At 36.6% G+C, this 7418-nt stretch overlaps 1 long non-coding RNA gene and 1 pseudogene across 1 annotated transcript; both read right to left on the reverse strand.

Moving 5' to 3' along the window:
* Positions 1 to 213: 213 nt before the first annotated feature.
* LOC9298743 lies at positions 214 to 883 on the reverse strand (annotated as a pseudogene).
* A 980-nt stretch (positions 884 to 1863) lies between these two features.
* On the reverse strand, positions 1864 to 3281 carry LOC110225896. The gene is made up of 2 exons (XR_002330063.1): positions 2309 to 3281; positions 1864 to 2167 (listed from the first exon to the last, which is right to left on the reverse strand). It is a non-coding gene; the product is annotated as an uncharacterized LOC110225896 (long non-coding RNA).
* Positions 3282 to 7418: the final 4137 nt, after the last annotated feature.

Raw genomic sequence — 7418 nt, forward strand, 5'->3', positions numbered from 1 at the left:
CTAGAAATAGAAGACAATTTGCATTATTTATTTAAATAAAATAAGTTGAAAAAGTGATAATAGAGAAATAAAATCACAAAGAAGCTCTTTTTAATTTCATGATTCCAAGATGTTGAAAAGTTTCATCGTCACTTATTCTACCGCTACAGATCCCACTTTTTGTTTTGATCTTTAGAAATTTTGCCATATAATTACGTTATCTTTTCTTATTTCTTACACGAAGTCTTTGTTCTCCTTCTTTAGCTTCTCGCTGTTGTAATGAGATAACATATAGGCATCAAATTTTTGAGAGTAATAAACAGACCGTTATACTTAGACATGTATATGGACCGTATTTCTCATATAGTAGACTATGTGTACGATCATCATATTGATCTTCATCATTTTTCTAATCTTCTTCAGAATCAATATAATAAGTACCTTTTTCAAAAAGATTGGTTGGTTCGGGATTTTATTCACAGATCCACCATCTTGGAAAACATGGTTGTGCTTTGATGACAAGGAAACCATAACTATCAACAGAATCTCGCGACATTAAGAGGTGTAGGCTTTAAAATCTCGCACTGATTATCAAAAAAATTAGGAGGTTCGAAATGTTGGCAGAGTCCGTGACACGCTTGACATGTTCAATATCATATTGGACAGTGTTACATGTATTGGTAGAAACTATAGCAGTATACCTATTTGTGATGGTTTTAGTGAAAGAATCTTTAGTAAAATGAAAATTACTTTCAGTAGAAAAATAATCAGAACGAGAAACGGAATCAAAATTTCTTGTCATCATATGATAAGTCATATGTGAATTATAAAATCCAACAGAAGATGAAGAGACATGTGAAGTTTGATAAGAAGAAAATAAAGGAGGAGAAGAAAACAAATCTCTATAGTTCATTCGATTAGAGAAATGAATACAAACACGAAAAATAGATCTTGTTGATCTATGACAATCACTCAAAGATCGTTTTGATCATCAGATATAAGTGATTTTGCCAAAAGCCAAACATGAATGCCTAAATATGATACTCTAGTTTTCTCTTGATTGACATGATCCGAAGATGCATGGAAAAGCTTTGAAGTCCAAAACTTATATCATAAAGTAGATTTCACGTGTTTCGCTTGTATTAGTCAATAATGCTTAACTGTTTGCAACTTTGGTTTAAAGTCCACTATTATTGGATGGTTACCACATAGATTTTTGGAGCTTTCTGAAATATGACTTCACCTTAAGTACACGGGATTTTAGTTTTCACCGTATCCTTAGATTTTTAGAAAAATACTAAAAATAAAATTATAAGTAATAGAAATAGTACCAAAGAATCAGATTCCATCATTAATTTTAGTAGAAATAATACCAAAGAATACCTCTCATCTATCTAAACTTTTAAATTATTATTATTATATATATATTTTTAATTAAATTCACAGTTATGACACACCAACAAATAAGTACAAAATTATTAGTGGAGCCTTTTGATTCATTTGAGACCTTTATAGTGATAGACGCATGCAGAGGATGTTACAACACACATCTATCTCTAAAATCATAGTTTCTAATCTCTCTCCATATCTCTATAATAATTTGAAAAAATTGGAAAAAAACGCACATACCAGAAACTGACGTGGCATACCAGAAGAAACATGGGCTTTAATATAAAAGATATTTGACCTCGGTTTCTATAACTGGATTAACCATTTTGAGAATGCAAGTGACTCTAGTACATAGTTGAGAACTTGAGATTGCATCTCCCATGAGTAATCCATGTTGTAACTATGCTCATGGCTAAAAAACTAACAAATTGTTTAATACAGAAAATCTAGCCTTATAAAAATAATTGAATCAAATTTGCTAAAACAATATATTAATATCTGAATATCTTTTGAGAACAATGGCATTAAGACTTAGAGAAAAAACACATTTATTTATGACAGGCTTCTTTTCATATCTCACTGGCTACAGAATCCAGAATGCCATCTAATATCTGATATCTTTACTAAGATTATCTACTCGAAGCACATAAAAAGGATATTACTAGTTCTACTAAGTTCTCTTCTCGGTTAAGGAAAAACTTTTTATAGTAGATCTTCGTAGTCTTTATTATTGGTTCTTCTTTCTGGTCTTTATTATGCCAGTAGATCTTCGTGGATTTGTTGGGAAACATTGAGATAGCTGAAGAATAAAGACAGTGGAAAATGTTACATAATCGATTAGATCACCTAATCGTCATTGCTGAAGTTTGTGGATAAAATAGTAAACTGTAGAACTGAAAATATTAGGAGAAAAACAAAATTGTTTACGATATATCCTTACCTTTGAGGTTTTTGGTTGTCTTGTCGTGCTGGTTCTACCTGAGAAGCTTCCACTGGCACAAATTGTAATTTAGGTAATCTCCATGCTTCTTATTCATTCCTCAACTTACATGAAGAACAAAGTAGCCGAGAAGGTGTCTCATCTCCCATTGCCGTACAGTTCAAGAGAATGGGTTCTCTCAAGATGAATTAATAAATAGAATCCTGAATCTAATAAGAGATCCAGATATAGAAGTTGATTAAAATCATGAGAAGTGATTTTGATAATCAATGGGCATTAAATATGAGAAAATAGAATGAGCAAGAAAAAGGTTATACCTTCTATCAATCGATGATAGACCTTAAAATCAGAGACATGAAATGACAACTGACACAAAAGGTTGTAACTCAAGAATCAAAGCCAAAGCAACAATAAAATCACGAAAAGCCATGATCTAATGGAACCCATAAAGAAAATAACAAAGCCAATTTCGTAAAATACTTAGACGCGATGAATGATCAACAAAATAAGCAGTTTATTTTCCGATTGATGTTGCAGAAACCGGAATCAGAAAAAGTAAGAGATGTGGAGTCTTTTTGTAGGAAATAATGTTGTTCCATTGTTGTAATTGGAGGGAAAGTGGAGGATGTGAGATCGTGGGGAAAAGTGTAGAGCAGTTCTGAAGCAGAATGTTTTTTTGTTTTTCTTTTTCTATCGATTTCTTTTTGTTCTGTGGAGTTTTGATAGTAAAAGTGAAAGAATTGGGACTTATGACAAATATCAAATGAAGAGAGTTGCAGTTACTTGTAAAATGACTTGTGAATTTGATTTACTCCCACTCGTATGAATTTGATTTCACAGTACGGACACCGGATTTCACCGTCAATAATTTAATAGTACCAAAAAATGAGACTCTATTAATAATGTTAGTTGAAATAATACCAAAGAATGAGACTCCACCAATAAAGTTAGGCCTTGAATGGTGACAAAGAAAAGTGCGGATTCCAACTGTGGTTTTTAGAAAACGCTTTTGTGTCCCCAATCATGCAATTTCTTTGCAATTTGTGTTTTTTTGAAAAAGAAAAACAAAAAACTGTTGCGTTTTACAAATCAACGTTTTAACCAATGGACCACAAATTTTTTTCTAACCATCAATTATCTAGTGGTCCATTGAATTCCGCACTAGATATACATATATTGATTTTTATTTATTTAATTATTTTTTTAAACTCAAAATTTATCTACATTAAAGTAATATACCAATATATTTAGTGAACATAGCATCAAATATATTGACAAAGTTATGATAATTCATATATTTGCTTCTTAGCTAGAAAGTCTGCATGGTGATTTGCTGTTCGTTAGGTCCAATTAAAGTCAGTTGCCTCAAATCTTTTTTCTCATTCAATCTTTTTTTTTTTTAACGTCTTTGATTAAACTGAAGAAGTTCAAATAACAAGGAAACAGAGTAAAAAACAAGCTTACAAAAACAGAGTAAGCAAAAATCATAGACCTGAGACCTGAGAGAGTAATAACCTAACAGCTCCGTCGTCGCTCCTCCTCTATCCGATCATGTAACCACGCCGGTCCTCCTCGTGCTATATAAGAATTATACCTCCCATCTCGTATAACGCTGCAAGCTATATCCTTAGCCAATGAATTGGCCTTCGGTGAAGAGATTTTAAAACTCACATCCCGCATCACCCGTATAACTTGTGCAATTTGATTGAGAAAGGAGCTATATTTAGGCCAAGCTTCAGCCTGATCAAGCGCCCACAATGCAGCAACACAATCAGACCAGATCTCGCATGAATCGATATGCACATTATGTAAACTTTGAAGACACCATAGAATACACTTAAGCTCAGCCGCTATGCGGTTAACCGTGGGAATAAAGGCTTCGCGTGAGTGTAAAAGAACCTCGCCATTGTGGTCACGAACTAGCCAAGCCCCACCCCAATGCATCGTCTCCTTTTTCCAACAAGCATGAAGGTTACATTTCAGTTGTCCCTGTGCTGGTTTTGTCCATCGTGTAGCTGGCCGTATACTTCTTCTTAGAGTTGATTGATGTTCTTGAGCAATGATGGTTTGTTGAGTTAACCATTCTTCCGCTGCTTCTAAGGCTGTTACAAAAACAAAGTTAGGATCATTGGTTTTACCCGCATAATTAGTCGAGTTTCGAGCTTTCCAAATTTCCCAAAGAAACCACGGAATTGCCAATCTTGTTGCTGAAGGTAATTCTGCTCGCTCCATTAAGAGTAAAATGTAGCTGATATTCTCTGAAACGGAACAAGAAAAACCTTGAGCTGGTAAAGGAAGGCCAGAAAGTTGCCAAACTGCTACTGCCATATGACATTCAAACAGAACATGTGATATCGTTTCTTCACGCACACGACACAGTTGGCATAAGGGATTTGTATCTAAACCACGCCTCCTTAAACATTCTGCTACAGCAAGAGCACCCGATAACGCTCTCCAAAAAAACATTTTAATTTTCGGGGCTGCCTGCAACTTCCACACCTTGTCTTTAATTTTGTTGGTGGTCTTCTCCGTGTCTGAAACCACTTCCAAGGCTGTAGCTTCCTTGTTGAGAAGCCAGTTCCCACTTTTGACAGTGTATAGTCCTTCCTTTGTGTAAGCCCAGACGTATCTATCGGAAAGCATTGGAGCAGGTGGAAAAGAATGAATATGTGTGACATCCGGACCTGAAAAAAGTTCATTCAAAAGAGCCGCATCCCATTCTCCTTGAGGTGTTATGAGCGCTGAGACCTTAAGACTTATATCCATTAAAGAAGATTTACTGCTTGGCCTTCTTGGATGACCATCAAAGAGCCAGTTGTCAATCCAAACATGAGTATTCTGTCCATTTCCAATTGTTTTCATAAGGCCTCTCTCCAAAAGCTCCTTCCCAAAAACTATGTTGCGCCAAGCGTAAGAAGGTCTGTAACCTGTTGTGGCTTCAAGAAATGATTTTCGGGCATAGTATCTAGCTTTATATACTCTAGCTAACAGTGAGTGCGGAACATCAACCAGACGCCATGCTTGCTTAGCGAGTAAAGCTTGATTAAACCGACCTATGTCTCTAAAACCTAGACCACCTTGTGTCTTTGACTTGCAAATCTTTTCCCAAGACACCCAATGCATCTTATTCTTGTTCTCACTCTCATTCCACCAAAACTGAGACATGGCACTTGTTATCTTTTGACATTGGTGTTTTGTCAAACGAAAACAAGACATCGCATAAACCGGTAAAGCCAAAGCCACTGATTTGATGAGAACCTCCTTTCAACCTAAAGAGAGAGTTTTTTCATACCATCCGCTTAGCCGAGACTTCAATCGATCTGTAATGAACCCAAGGAGGTCTCTTTTCGAACCACTAAGACATTCTGGTAGGCCTAAGTATTTACCGGATCCTCCTTCTTGCTCGATTCCTTGTATAATCCGATAAGACGCTTCATATATGGGTCTAACTTCTTACCGAAAGTGATTGCTGACTTTTGAAAATTAATTTCTTGTCCCGATGCTTGCCCATATAATCGTAAACATTTAAGGAATTCATTGCATTCCTTAAAAGTAGCACGACATAAGAAAAGACTATCGTCAGCAAAAAGAAGATGTTGTATGGATGGACACTCTTGAGTGAGACGCAAACCGGTTAAACGTCCTTCTATCTCTGCTTTATTCATAATGTGAACTAAAGCTTTCGCACATAGTATGAAGAGAAATGGAGACAGCGGATCACCTTGGCGAATCCCTCTCTCTGGTTTGATATATCCATATGAAGCTCCATTGACAATAACAGAGTAACTAACTGTGCGTACACAACTCATTACCCATTGCACCCATCGCATATCAAAGCCGAGACGAATAAGCAACTCTTCCAAAAAATTCCATTCAACCCGATCATAAGCTTGGACATGTCCGTTTTTATTGCAATAAAATCCTCATCGCAATTTGAGTTTGTCTGCAAAGCATGCACCATTTCATGAGCTAAAAGAATGTTGTCCGAGATAAGTCTTCCGGACACAAAGGCACCTTGTGTGTCCGAGACAATTGTGGGCAGAAAAACCTTCAATCTAGCACAAAGAATCTTGGAAATTATTTTGTATATGACCGAGCACAAACTAATAGGGCGGAGATCTGTCATCTTAGACGGATTTGGCTTCTTCGGGAGTAAACAAATCTGAGTAAAATTCCACTCCGTAGGAAGTGAACCAGATTGAAAAAATTGTGTGACCTCCTCAACAACTTGTGGCCCGACAATATCCCAATAAGCTTGAAAAAAATAACCCGACATCCCGTCCGCACCTGGTGTACTCTCCCCTCTAATGCTGAAAGCTGCCCTTTTAATTTCCTCACCGGTGATTGGTTGTGTAAGCTTGGAGTTCATCTCTGCTGTGACTCTCGGTAGCATACCTTCTAGTGCCTCGAAAATAGAATCTGGTTTTGAGCTAGTAAACATTTTACGAAAATACTCAACTGCAATATCCCCTTTAGAGCCTTCAGAGAATTGTTCGACATTATTAGCATCAAACAGAGATAGGATTCTGTTTTGCACTCTTCGACGCTGAACACTACCATGGAAAAACTTGGTATTCCTATCACCTTCCTTTAACCATCGTTCTCTGCTCTTTTGTTTCCAGTACAGCTCTTCCTCTCGGTATGCCTCCGCTAATTCCCATTTCAACATTTGCATGAGTCCTCGACTTGGTAGCATCTTAATGCCTTCTTCTTCCAAGCGTTGTCGCAGATGCTCAATTCTTTTCTTTGAGTTCTGATTAGACACACGTTTCCATCGAGAAATTGACTTACGACTGTTGGAAAGACGATGCATAAGAGTTCTATGGCCTATCGCATCATCTTGATACCATCCCGCTTTTATAATCTCTGAGAATTCAGGTTTGTTTATCCACCGTTTATCAAACATAAAACGTCCTCTTCTAGACATATTTTCACTGGCAAACCGTACAAATAAGGGTCTGTGATCGGAGCCAATGCGGTCCAAATATTCTGCTTGAGCTCTCGGGAATAAATGAAACCCAGCCTCATTACCAAGTGCCCTATCCAAGCGACATTGAATCCACATGTTATTCCTATCCCCTAACCAAGAAAACTTGTTCCCTATGCTCGG

This window comes from Arabidopsis lyrata (genome assembly GCF_000004255.2).
Source record: "Arabidopsis lyrata subsp. lyrata unplaced genomic scaffold ARALYscaffold_252, whole genome shotgun sequence".
Taxonomy (NCBI): Eukaryota; Viridiplantae; Streptophyta; class Magnoliopsida; order Brassicales; family Brassicaceae; genus Arabidopsis; species Arabidopsis lyrata.